Source organism: Coregonus clupeaformis, unplaced genomic scaffold (genome assembly GCF_020615455.1).
Source record: "Coregonus clupeaformis isolate EN_2021a unplaced genomic scaffold, ASM2061545v1 scaf2391, whole genome shotgun sequence".
Taxonomy (NCBI): Eukaryota; Metazoa; Chordata; class Actinopteri; order Salmoniformes; family Salmonidae; genus Coregonus; species Coregonus clupeaformis.
The window spans coordinates 23,542-38,219 of record NW_025535845.1 but is presented as its reverse complement, the minus strand read 5'-3'; the positions used below and the strand labels follow the sequence as shown (position 1 = coordinate 38,219).

The following is a 14,678-nucleotide window of genomic DNA, read 5'->3' as shown; positions in this document are numbered from 1 at the left end:
AGATAATAGAGGGGAAGTGGAGAACAAAGTCTAGCTGTTAACATATATTAAATATCATATGTAACAGCCCCAAGATAATTCAGGTAGTTTCCAGAACTCCCCCTTCCTTTCACCTTTCTGCTGATTTGGACCTTCTGTTTACTCCCAAATATACATCAACATGTTCAGGAGGTCCAGGACTACAGACATGGGTCATTATAATGTCCATACAATAGATTTGACACTACAAACTGCTCCAAGTAGATGTTGAGGCTGGGTAGGTTTAACCAGTGAGGATGAGATGACAACATAATTGGCTGCAGCTCTCTCTTAATGAACCTGATTGGTTGAGGATTCTTGAGTGACAGCTGTTTGAACCACTGAAAAGATCCACTTCCCTCTTTGGGACCCATATAGGGGAACAACAGTCAAATATGAGCATTTGATATTGTGCTTCTGTGTAACTTGACAACAACAAAGACTGACTGTCAAAGATTATTAAATAGCATCCTTTGATACCCTTTCTTATCTCTACTACAATAATTAATTGTTGTTACAGTCAACTCCTATACACTGTATGTAATGGTGGTTTCGTACTGTTGAGAATGTTTGCACCCGATCTAAATTGGAGCATTTAAACATCGGTAGCAAGTAATTTATGAAATGCACTGCATGCAGAGTGTGCACAAAGTCAAATGTACTGACTTCATGTTGTATCTGATGACGTGTCAAACATAACTACTGGTCACAGGAAGCTACAAACAGGAAATAAGTAGGACATCTATTTTTTATATATATATAATAAAAAGCAAATACAACAATAGGTGTGTTTGCATGGATGTGACGGTGTTTGTGTGTGTAAGGGTGTGTGTGGGGGGGGGTTTCAGACAGAGAGAGAGTGTGTGTGTGAGAGAGAGAGAGAGAGAGAGAGAGAGAGAGAGAGAGAGAGAGAGAGAGAGAGAGAGAGAGAGTTGTGTGCACTGTAGGCTACTGTATGTGTTACAGTATGTTGTCATGGTGATGTTAAACCACTTTCTCACAAATCCAGTTGAGTCTCCTGTTACATGGCAAGTCATTCCAGGCCTTTAGAGGACGCTGATTGTTGTTTATCCCAGCACAGTCCTCCCCAAAACGACCTGAATTATTAGGTTGTGGGTCATACCAGTACCTACAGGGTTAAAAACAGTCAGATATCATGGTTAGTACCAGTACTTACAGGGTTAAAAACAGTCAGATAGCATGGTTAATACCAGTACCAACAGGGTTAACAACAGTCAGATATCATGGTTAATACCAGTACCTACAGGGTTAAAAACAGTCAGATATCATGGTTAATACCAGTACCTACAGGGTTAACAACAGTCAGATATCATGGTTAATACCAGTACCTACAGGGTTAACAACAGTCAGATATCATGGTTAATACCAGTAACTACAGGGTTAAAAACAGTCAGATATAATGGTTAGTACCAGTACCTACAGGGTTAACAACAGTCAGATATCATGTTTAATACCAGTACCTACAGGGTTAAAAACAGTCAGATATCATGGTTAATACCAGTATCTACAGGGTTAACAACAGTCAGATATCATGGTTAATACCAGTACCTACAGGGTTAAAAACAGTCAGATATCATGGTTAATACCAGTACCTACAGGGTTAACAACAGTCAGATATCATGGTTAATACCAGTACCTACAGGGTTAACAACAGTCAGATATATTGGTTAATACCAGTACCTACAGGGTTAAAAACTGTCAGATATCATGGTTAATACCATTACCTACAGGGTTAAAAACAGTCAGATATCATGGTTAATACCATTACCTACAGGGTTAACAACAGTCAGATATATTGGTTAATACCAGTACCTACAGGGTTAAAAACAGTCAGATATCATGGTTAATACCATTACCTACAGGGTTAACAACAGTCAGATATCATGGTTAATACCAGTATGTACAGGGTTAACAACAGTCAGATATCATGGTTAATACCAGTAACTACAGGGTTAAAAACAGTCAGATATCATGGTTAATACCAGTACCTACAGGGTTAACAACAGTCAGATATCATGGTTAATACCAGTACCTACAGGGTTAGAAACAGTCAGATATCATGGTTAATACCAGTACCTACAGGGTTAAAAACCATCAGATATCATGGTTAATACCAGTACCTACAGGGTTAAAAACAGTCAGATATCATGGTTAATACCAGTACCTACAGGGTTAAATCAGTCAGATATCATGGTTAATACCAGTACCTACAGGGTTAATAACAGTCAGATATCATGGTTAATACCAGTACCTACAGGGTTAAAAAACCTTCAGATATCATGGTTAATACCAGTACCTACAGGGTTAAAAACAGTAAGATATCATGTTTAATACTAGTACCTATAGGGTTAAAAAAACATCAGATATCATGGTTAATACCAGTACCTACAGGGTTAAAAACCGTCAGATATCATGGTTAATACCAATACCTACAGCGTTAAAAACAGTCAGATATCATGGTTAATACCAGTACCTACAGGGTTAAAAACAGTCAGATATCATGGTTAATACCAGTACCTACAGGGTTAAAAACCATCAGATATCATGGTTAATACCAGTACCTACAGGGTTAAAAACAGTCAGATATCATGGTTAATACCAGTACCTACAGGGTTAAAAACAGTCAGATATCATGGTTAATACCAGCACCTACAGGGTTAGAAACCATCAGATATCATGGTTAATTCCAGTACCTACAGGGTTAAATACTGTCAGATATCATGGTTAATACCAGTCCCTACAGGGTTAAAAACAGTCAGATAGCATGGTTAATAACAGTACCTACAGGGTTAAAAACAGTCAGATATCGTGGTTAATACCAGTCCCTACAGGGTTAAAAACAGTAAGATATCATGTTTAATACTAGTAACTATAGTGTTAAAAACCATCAGATATCTTGGTTAATACCAGTACCTACAGGGTTAAAAACAGTCAGATATCATGGTTAATACCAGTATCTACAGGGTTAACAACAGTCAGATATCATGGTTAATACCAGTACCTACAGGGTTAAAAACAGTCAGATATCATGGTTAATACCAGTACCTACAGGGTTAACAACAGTCAGATATCATGGTTAATACCAGTACCTACAGGGTTAACAACAGTCAGATATATTGGTTAATACCAGTACCTACAGGGTTAAAAACTGTCAGATATCATGGTTAATACCATTACCTACAGGGTTAAAAACAGTCAGATATCATGGTTAATACCATTACCTACAGGGTTAACAACAGTCAGATATATTGGTTAATACCAGTACCTACAGGGTTAAAAACAGTCAGATATCATGGTTAATACCATTACCTACAGGGTTAACAACAGTCAGATATCATGGTTAATACCAGTATGTACAGGGTTAACAACAGTCAGATATCATGGTTAATACCAGTACCTACAGGGTTAAAAACAGTCAGATATCATGGTTAATACCAGTACCTACAGGGTTAACAACAGTCAGATATCATGGTTAATACCAGTACCTACAGGGTTAGAAACAGTCAGATATCATGGTTAATACCAGTACCTACAGGGTTAAAAACCATCAGATATCATGGTTAATACCAGTACCTACAGGGTTAAAAACAGTCAGATATCATGGTTAATACCAGTACCTACAGGGTTAAATCAGTCAGATATCATGGTTAATACCAGTACCTACAGGGTTAATAACAGTCAGATATCATGGTTAATACCAGTACCTACAGGGTTAAAAAACCTTCAGATATCATGGTTAATACCAGTACCTACAGGTTTAAAAACAGTAAGATATCATGTTTAATACTAGTACCTATAGGGTTAAAAAACATCAGATATCATGGTTAATACCAGTACCTACAGGGTTAAAAACCGTCAGATATCATGGTTAATACCAATACCTACAGCGTTAAAAACAGTCAGATATCATGGTTAATACCAGTACCTACAGGGTTAAAAACAGTCAGATATCATGGTTAATACCAGTACCTACAGGGTTAAAAACAGTCAGATATCATGGTTAATACCAGTACCTACAGGGTTAAAACAGTCAGATAACGTGGTTAATACCAATCCCTACAGGGTTAAAAACAGTAAGATATCATGTTTAATACTAGTACCTATAGGGTTAAAAACCATCAGATATCATGGTTAATTCCAGTACCTACAGGGTTAAAAACATTCAGATATCATGGTTAATACCAGTACCTACAGGGTTAAAAACAATCAGATATCATGGTTAATACCAGTACCTACAAGGTTAAAAACAATCAGATATCATGGTTAATACCAGTACCTACAGGGTTAAAAACAGTCAGATATCATGGTTAATACCAGTACCTACAAGGTTAAAAACAATCAGATATCATGGTTAATACCAGTACATACAAGGTTAAAAACATTCAGATATCATGGTTAATACCAGTACCTACAAGGTTAAAAACTGTCAGATATCATGGTTAATAACATTACCTACAGGGTTAACAACAGTCAGATATCATGGTTAATACCAGTATCTACAGGGTTAACAACAGTCAGATATCATGGTTAATACCAGTACCTACAGGGTTAAAAACAGTCAGATATCATGGTTAATACCAGTACCTACAGGGTTAACAACAGTCAGATATCATGGTTAATACCAGTACCTACAGGGTTAGAAACAGTCAGATATCATGGTTAATACCAGTACCTACAGGGTTAAAAACCATCAGATATCATGGTTAATACCAGTACCTACAGGGTTAAAAACAGTCAGATATCATGGTTAATACCAGTACCTACAGGGTTAAAAACAGTCAGATATCATGGTTAATACCAGTACCTACAGGGTTAACAACAGTCAGATATCATGGTTAATACCAGTACCTACAGGGTTAAAAACAGTCAGATATCATGGTTAATACCAGTACCTACAGGGTTAAAAACAGTCAGATATCATGGTTAATACCAGTACCTACAGGGTTAATAACAGTCAGATATCATGGTTAATTCCAGTACCTACAGGGTTAAAAAACCTTCAGATATCATGGTTAATACCAGTACCTACAGTTTTAAAAACAGTAAGATATCATGTTTAATACTAGTACCTATAGGGTTAAAAAACATCAGATATCATGGTTAATACCAGTACCTACAGGGTTAGAAACAGTCAGATATCATGGTTAATTCCAGTACCTACAGGGTTAAATACCGTCAGATATCATGGTTAATACCAGTACCTACAGGGTTAGAAACATCAGATATCATGGTTAATCCAGTACCTACAGGGTTAAATACCAGTCAGATATCATGGTTAATACCAGTACCTACAGGGTTAAAAATCATCAGATATCATGGTTAATACCAGTACCTACAGGGTTAGAAACCGTCAGATATCATGGTTAATACCAGTACCTACAGGGTTAAAAACAATCAGATATCATGGTTAATACCAGTCCCTACAGGGTTAAATACCGTCAGATATCATGGTTAATACCAGTCCCTACAGGGTTAAAAACAGTCAGATATCATGGTTAATACCAGTACCTACAGGGTTAGAAACAATCAGATATCATGGTTAATACCAGTCCCTACAGGGTTAAATACCGTCAGATATCATGGTTAATACCAGTCCCTACAGGGTTAAAAACAGTCAGATATCATGGTTAATACCAGTACCTACAGGGTTAGAAACAGTCAGATATCATGGTTAATACCAGTACCTACAGGGTTAGAAACAATCAGATATCATGGTTAATACCAGCACCTACAGGGTTAAATACAATCAGATATCATGGTTAATACCAGTACCTACAGGGTTAAAAACAATCAGATATCATGGTTAATACCAGTACCTACAGGGTTAAAAACAGTCAGATATCATGGTTAATACCAGTACCTACAGGGTTAAAAACAGTCAGATATCATGGTTAATACCAGTACCTACAGGGTTAAAAACAGTCAGATATCATGGTTAATACCAGTACCTATAGGGTTAAATACAGTCAGATATCATGGTTAATACCAGCACCTACAGGGTTAAAAACAATCAGATACCATGGTTAATACCAGTACCTACAAGGTTAAAAACAATCAGATATCATGGTTAATACCAGTACCTACAGGGTTAAAAACAGTCAGATATCATGGTTAAAACCAGTACCTACAAGGTTAAAAACATTCAGATATCATGGTTAATACAAGTACATACAAGGTTAAAAACAATCAGATATCATGGTTAATACCAGTACCTATAGGGTTAAATACAGTCAGATATCATGGTTAATACCAGCACCTACAGGGTTAAAAACAATCAGATACCATGGTTAATACCAGTACCTACAAGGTTAAAAACAGTCAGATATCATGGTTAATACCAGTACCTACAGGGTTAACAACAGTCAGATATCATGGTTAATACCAGTACCTACAGGGTTAGAAACAGTCAGATATCATGGTTAATACCAGTACCTACAGGGTTAAAAACCATCAGATATCATGGTTAATACCAGTACCTACAGGGTTAAAAACAGTCAGATATCATGGTTAATACCAGTACCTACAGGGTTAAATCAGTCAGATATCATGGTTAATACCAGTACCTACAGGGTTAATAACAGTCAGATATCATGGTTAATACCAGTACCTACAGGGTTAAAAAACCTTCAGATATCATGGTTAATACCAGTACCTACAGGGTTAAAAAACAGTAAGATATCATGTTTAATACTAGTACCTAGGGTTAAAAACATCAGATATCATCGTTAATTCCAGTACCACAGGGTTAAAAACCGTCAGATATCATGGTTAATACCAATACCTACAGCGTTAAAAACAGTCAGATATCATGGTTAATACCAGTACCTACAGGGTTAAAAACAGTCAGATATCATGGTTAATACCAGTACCACAGGGTTAAAAAACAGTCAGATATCATGGTTAATACCAGTACCTACAGGGTTAAAAAACAGTCAGATAACGTGGTTAATACCAATCCCTACAGGGTTAAAAACAGTAAGATATCATGTTTAATACTAGTACCTATAGGGTTAAAAACCATCAGATATCATGGTTAATTCCAGTACCTACAGGGTTAAAAACATTCAGATATCATGGTTAATACCAGTACCTACAGGGTTAAAAACAATCAGATATAATGGTTAATACCAGTACCTACAAGGTTAAAAAACAATCAGATATCATGGTTAATACCAGTACCTACAGGGTTAAAAACAGTCAGATATCATGGTTAATACCAGTACCTACAAGGTTAAAAAAACAATCAGATATCATGGTTAATACCAGTACATACAAGTTAAAAACATTCAGATATCATGGTTAATACCAGTACCTACAAGGTTAAAAACAGTCAGATATCATGGTTAATAACATTACCTACAGGGTTAACACAGTCAGATATCATGGTTAATACCAGTATCTACAGGGTTAACAACAGTCAGATATCATGGTTAATACCAGTACCTACAGGGTTAAAAACAGTCAGATATCATGGTTAATACCAGTACCTACAGGGTTAAAACAGTCAGATATCATGGTTAATACCAGTACCTACAGGGTTAAAAACAGTCAGATATCATGGTTAATACCAGTACCTACAGGGTTAAAAACAGTCAGATATCATGGTTAATACCAGTACCTACAGGGTTAACAAGTCAGATATCATGGTTAATACCAGTACCTACAGGGTTAAAAACAGTCAGATATCATGGTTAATACCAGTACCTACAGGGTTAAAAACAGTCAGATATCATGGTTAATACCAGTACCTACAGGGTTAATAACAGTCAGATATCATGGTTAATTCCAGTACCTACAGGGTTAAAAAACCTTCAGATATCATGGTTAATACCAGTACCTACAGTTTTAAAAACAGTAAGATATCATGTTTAATACTAGTACCTATAGGGTTAAAAAACAAAAGATATCATGGTTAATACCAGTACCTACAGGGTTAGAAACAGTCAGATATCATGGTTAATTCCAGTACCTACAGGGTTAAATATCGTCAGATATCATGGTTAATACCAGTACCTACAGGGTTAGAAACCATCAGATATCATGGTTAATTCCAGTACCTACAGGGTTAAATACCGTCAGATATCATGGTTAATACCAGTACCTACAGGGTTAAAAATCATCAGATATCATGGTTAATACCAGTACCTACAGGGTTAAAAACAGTCAGATATCATGGTTAATACCAGTACCTACAGGGTTAAAAACAGTCAGATATCATGGTTAATACCAGCACCTACAGGGTTAGAAACCATCAGATATCATGGTTAATTCCAGTACCTACAGGGTTAAAAACAATCAGATATCATGGTTAATACCAGTCCCTACAGGGTTAAATACCGTCAGATATCATGGTTAATACCAGTCCCTACAGGGTTAAAAACAGTCAGATATCATGGTTAATACCAGTACCTACAGGGTTAGAAACAATCAGATATCATGGTTAATACCAGTCCCTACAGGGTTAAATACCGTCAGATATCATGGTTAATACCAGTCCCTACAGGGTTAAAAAACAGTCAGATATCATGGTTAATACCAGTACCTACAGGGTTAGAAACAGTCAGATATCATGGTTAATACCAGTACCTACAGGGTTAGAAACAATCAGATATCATGGTTAATACCAGCACCTACAGGGTTAAAAAACAATCAGATATCATGGTTAATACCAGTACCTACAGGGTTAAAAACAATCAGATATCATGGTTAATACCAGTACCTACAGGGTTAAAAACAGTCAGATATCATGGTTAATACCAGTACCTACAGGGTTAAAAACAGTCAGATATCATGGTTAATACCAGTACCTACAGGGTTAAAAACAGTCAGATATCATGGTTAATACCAGTACCTATAGGGTTAAATACAGTCAGATATCATGGTTAATACCAGCACCTACAGGGTTAAAAACAATCAGATACCATGGTTAATACCAGTACCTACAAGGTTAAAAACAATCAGATATCATGGTTAATACCAGTACCTACAGGGTTAAAAACAGTCAGATATCATGGTTAATACCAGTACCTACAAGGTTAAAAACATTCAGATATCATGGTTAATACAAGTACATACAAGGTTAAAAACAATCAGATATCATGGTTAATACCAGTACCTACAGGGTTAAAAACAGTCAGATATCATGGTTAATTCCAGTACCTACATGATTAAAAACAGTCAGATATCATGGTTAATACCAGTCCCTATAGGGTTAAATACAGTCAGATAGCATGGTTAATACCAGTACCTACAGAGTTAAAAACAGTCAGATATCATGGTTAATACCAGTACCTACAGGGTTAAAAACAGTCAGATATCATGGTTAATACCAGTACCTACAAGGTTAAAAACAATCAGATATCATGGTTAATACCAGTACATACAAGGTTAAAAACATTCAGATATCATGGTTAATACCAGTACCTACAAGGTTAAAAACAGTCAGATATCATGGTTAATAACATTACCTACAGGGTTAACAACAGTCAGATATCATGGTTAATACCAGTATCTACAGGGTTAACAACAGTCAGATATCATGGTTAATACCAGTACCTACAGGGTTAAAAACAGTCAGATATCATGGTTAATACCAGTACCTACAGGGTTAACAACAGTCAGATATCATGGTTAATACCAGTACCTACAGGGTTAAAAACAGTCAGATATCATGGTTAATACCAGTACCTACAGGGTTAAAAACAGTCAGATATCATGGTTAATACCAGTACCTACAGGGTTAACAACAGTCAGATATCATGGTTAATACCAGTACCTACAGGGTTAAAAACAGTCAGATATCATGGTTAATACCAGTACCTACAGGGTTAAAAACAGTCAGATATCATGGTTAATACCAGTACCTACAGGGTTAATAACAGTCAGATATCATGGTTAATTCCAGTACCTACAGGGTTAAAAAACCTTCAGATATCATGGTTAATACCAGTACCTACAGTTTTAAAAACAGTAAGATATCATGTTTAATACTAGTACCTATAGGGTTAAAAAACAAAAGATATCATGGTTAATACCAGTACCTACAGGGTTAGAAACAGTCAGATATCATGGTTAATTCCAGTACCTACAGGGTTAAATATCGTCAGATATCATGGTTAATACCAGTACCTACAGGGTTAGAAACCATCAGATATCATGGTTAATTCCAGTACCTACAGGGTTAAATACCGTCAGATATCATGGTTAATACCAGTACCTACAGGGTTAAAAATCATCAGATATCATGGTTAATACCAGTACCTACAGGGTTAAAAACAGTCAGATATCATGGTTAATACCAGTACCTACAGGGTTAAAAACAGTCAGATATCATGGTTAATACCAGCACCTACAGGGTTAGAAACCATCAGATATCATGGTTAATTCCAGTACCTACAGGGTTAAAAACAATCAGATATCATGGTTAATACCAGTCCCTACAGGGTTAAATACCGTCAGATATCATGGTTAATACCAGTCCCTACAGGGTTAAAAACAGTCAGATATCATGGTTAATACCAGTCCCTACAGGGTTAAAAACAGTCAGATATCATGGTTAATACCAGTACCTACAGGGTTAGAAACAGTCAGATATCATGGTTAATACCAGTACCTACAGGGTTAGAAACAATCAGATATCATGGTTAATACCAGCACCTACAGGGTTAAAAACAATCAGATATCATGGTTAATACCAGTACCTACAGGGTTAAAAACAATCAGATATCATGGTTAATACCAGTACCTACAGGGTTAAAAACCGTCAGATATCATGGTTAATACCAGTCCCTACAGGGTTAAATACCGTCAGATATCATGGTTAATACCAGTCCCTACAGGGTTAAAAACAGTCAGATATCATGGTTAATACCAGTACCTACAGGGTTAGAAACAGTCAGATATCATGGTTAATACCAGTACCTACAGGGTTAGAAACAATCAGATATCATGGTTAATACCAGCACCTACAGGGTTAAAAACAATCAGATATCATGGTTAATACCAGTACCTACAGGGTTAAAAACAATCAGATATCATGGTTAATACCAGTACCTACAGGGTTAAAAACAGTCAGATATCATGGTTAATACCAGTACCTACAGGGTTAAAAACAGTCAGATATCATGGTTAATACCAGTACCTACAGGGTTAAAAACAGTCAGATATCATGGTTAATACCAGTACCTATAGGGTTAAATACAGTCAGATATCATGGTTAATACCAGCACCTACAGGGTTAAAAACAATCAGATACCATGGTTAATACCAGTACCTACAAGGGTTAAAAACAATCAGATATCATGGTTAATACCAGTACCCTACAGGGTTAAAAACAGTCAGATATCATGGTTAATACCAGTACCTACAAGGTTAAAAACATTCAGATATCATGGTTAATACAAGTACATACAAGGTTAAAAACAATCAGATATCATGGTTAATACCAGTACCTACAGGGTTAAAAACAGTCAGATATCATGGTTAATTCCAGTACCTACATGATTAAAAACAGTCAGATATCATGGTTAATACCAGTCCCTATAGGGTTAAATACAGTCAGATAGCATGGTTAATACCAGTACCTACAGAGTTAAAAACAGTCAGATATCATGGTTAATACCAGTACCTACAGGGTTAACAACAGTCAGATATCATGGTTAATACCAGTACCTACAGGGTTAAAAACAGTCAGATATCACAGTTAGAACATCACAATCCTAAATATTATACAAAAACTTTTCAGCTCAAATTCAATTTTGTTGACTTCTGCCATCAATGTCAATAACCTATATAGATAAAGGTTGAATGAACTGAATATTGGATCCTTATTGTCACAGTAGTTATAATCTCTTACTCTGTGGTCAGTGTTGTTCCATCCACCCATTTCCAGGTCCCCTCTCTCTCTCTGTCAGTCAGACCAATCCAGACTCTCTTGTTGAGATTGAAGAGAAACTCCTGTTGTTGAGAAAGATAAATATATATACAGTGAGCTCCAAAAATATTGACACATTTTTGGTTGTTTTGGCTCTGTACTCCAGCAAATGATAAAATGACTATGAGGTTAAAGTGCAGGCTGACAGCTTTCAGTATTTTCATCCACATCAGGTGAACCATTTAGAAATGACAGCCCTTTGTTTACATAGTCCCCCCATTTTAGTGGACCAAAAGTATTGTGACAAATTCAATTATATGTGTATTAAAGTAGTCAAAGTTTAGTATTTGGTCCCATATTCTTAGCACGCAATGACCACATCAAGCGTCTGACTCTACAAACTTGTTGGATGCATTTGCTGTTTGTTTTGGTTGTGTTTCAGAATATTTCGTGACTAATTGAAATTAATGGTAAATAATGTATTGTGTCATTCTGGAGTCACTTTTATTGTAAATAAGAGTAGAATATGTTTCTAAACACTTAATGATTACGGAAAGTGCTGAATGAACTGTGAATAATGATGAGTGAGAAAGGTAAAGATGAACAAATATCATACCCCAAGACATGCTAACCTCTCCTGTTACTGTAATGGTGAGAGGTTAGCGAATCTTGGGGGTGTGATATATGTGAGTCTGTAACTTAAGTAGACATATGTGAATTTGTCCCAATAAAATGGGGGGACTAGGTACAAAAAGTACTTTTATTTCTAAACGGTTCACCCGATATTTGTTGAAATTACCCTAAAATGAAAGCTGTCAGTCTGCACTTTAACCTCATAGTCATTGTATCAATTCAAATCCAAAACTGCTGAGTACAGAGCCAAAACAACAAAACATTTGTCACCGTCCCAATACTTTTGGAGCTCACTGTTTGGATCATATCTACCCCCTGCACACCCATATCTACCCCCCCCTCTCTCTCTCTCTCTCTCTCTCTCTCTCACCTGTTCCTCTCTGCTGTTTATTATCACCAGGTCTGCTCCTCTGTTTACACAGTACTGTCTACTCTCCACCCAGGTTTTCTCCTCAGTAGAGAGGAAGTAACAACTGCAGTCAAACTTCCTCCATCCATCAAAACAACAGGGTTTCTCTGTTTGATGACACAACACAACACTGATACAATATGATACAAAACAATAAACATCACATTTTATTTTCCATGATTCACTGGACTAGATCTCAATGAACAAATTGACTTAATAATAAAGGAAAATATGATAACCAGCTCACTGACCACATATCAAATTCTGAAGCCTGTCTCTCTCTTTAGTCAGGGTGTTGTTTCTGGTCTGTAGCTGGTCTCTCTCTTCAGCAAGGTTGTTGTATCTGGTCTGTAGCTGGTCTCTCTCTATAGTCAGGTTGTTGTATCTGGTATGTAGCTGGTCTCTCTCTGCATCTGAATTGGTTTTATAAAGAGAAAAATGCTTCTCTTCAGTCTTTGATGCATCTGTTATCTGGAAAGGATTGATACATAATAGTGCATTCGGAAAGTATTTAGACTCCTTCACTATTTTAGAAATCTACACACAATATCCCATAATGAAAAAGCAGTTTTTGCTTTTTTATAAATTTTAGCATATTTATAAAATATCTAAAACGGAAATATCACATTTACATAAGGGTTTTTGTTCTGTTGGAAGGTGAACCTTCACCCCAGTCTGTGGTCCTGAGCACTCTCTGGAGCAGGTTTTTTTATCAATGATCTCTCTGTACTTTTCTCCGTTCATCTTTCCCTCGATCCTGACTAGTCTCCCAGTCCCTGTTGCTGAAAAACATACCCACAGCATGATGCTGCCACCACCATGCTTCACCGTTGGGATGGTGCCTGGTATCCTCCAGACGTGACACTTGGCATTCAGGTCAACGAGTTCAATCTTGGTTTCATCAGACCAGAGAGTCTTGTTTCTCATGATCTGAGAGTCCTTTAGGTGCCTTTTGGCAAACTCCAAGCGGGCTGTCATGTGCCCTTTACTGAGGAGTGGCTTCCGTCTGGCCACTCTACCATAAAGGCCTGGTTGGTGGAGTGCTGCAGAGAAGGTTGTCCTTCAGGAAGGTTATCCCATCTCCACAGAGGAACTCTGGAGTTCTGTCAGAGTGACCATCGGGTTCTTGGTCACCTCCATGACCAAGGCCCTTCTCCCCTATTGCTAAGTTTGGACGGGCTGCCAGCTCTAGGAAAGAGTCTTGGTGGTTCCAAACTTCTTCCATTTAAGAATGATGGAGGCCACTTTGTTCTTGGGGACCTTCAATGCTGTAGAAATCTTTTTGGTACACTTCCCCAGATCTTTGCCTCGACACAATCCTGTCTCGGAGCTCAGCGGACAATTCCTTCGACCTCAAGGAACTTAGTTACACAGATAACAACACTCCCCACTGGTTGAAATAACGTTGTTTCGACATCATTTCAATGAAATGATATTGAACCAACGTGGAATAGACATTGAATTGACATCTGTACCCAGTGGGTTATCTGCATTTGGGACCTTGTTGTGAAAGTCTGATATAGTGTAATGATTAGAAAACAATACACTCACAGACTAGTCTCAGGGAGATGTTGAGAGTGACTTGTAGAACACACAGCATCCCAAAGCTCACAGCACCCATCCTGTAGAGTCTTCTCCCTGAATCCTCAGGTCCTGAGGAGATACACACTGATGTGAGAACACACATACACTCACGTATTCAAGCAAGCAAGCAACCACGTACAC

General features: G+C 37.1%; 1 long non-coding RNA gene across 1 annotated transcript; it reads right to left on the bottom strand.

Annotated features, from left to right (window-relative positions):
- Nucleotides 1-929: 929 nt before the first annotated feature.
- Nucleotides 930-13,275, bottom strand: LOC123488608. The gene is made up of 3 exons (XR_006660201.1): nucleotides 12,915-13,275; nucleotides 11,894-11,994; nucleotides 930-1,147 (listed from the first exon to the last, which is right to left on the bottom strand). It is a non-coding gene; the product is annotated as an uncharacterized LOC123488608 (long non-coding RNA).
- Between the last annotated feature and the right edge of the window lie 1,403 nt (nucleotides 13,276-14,678).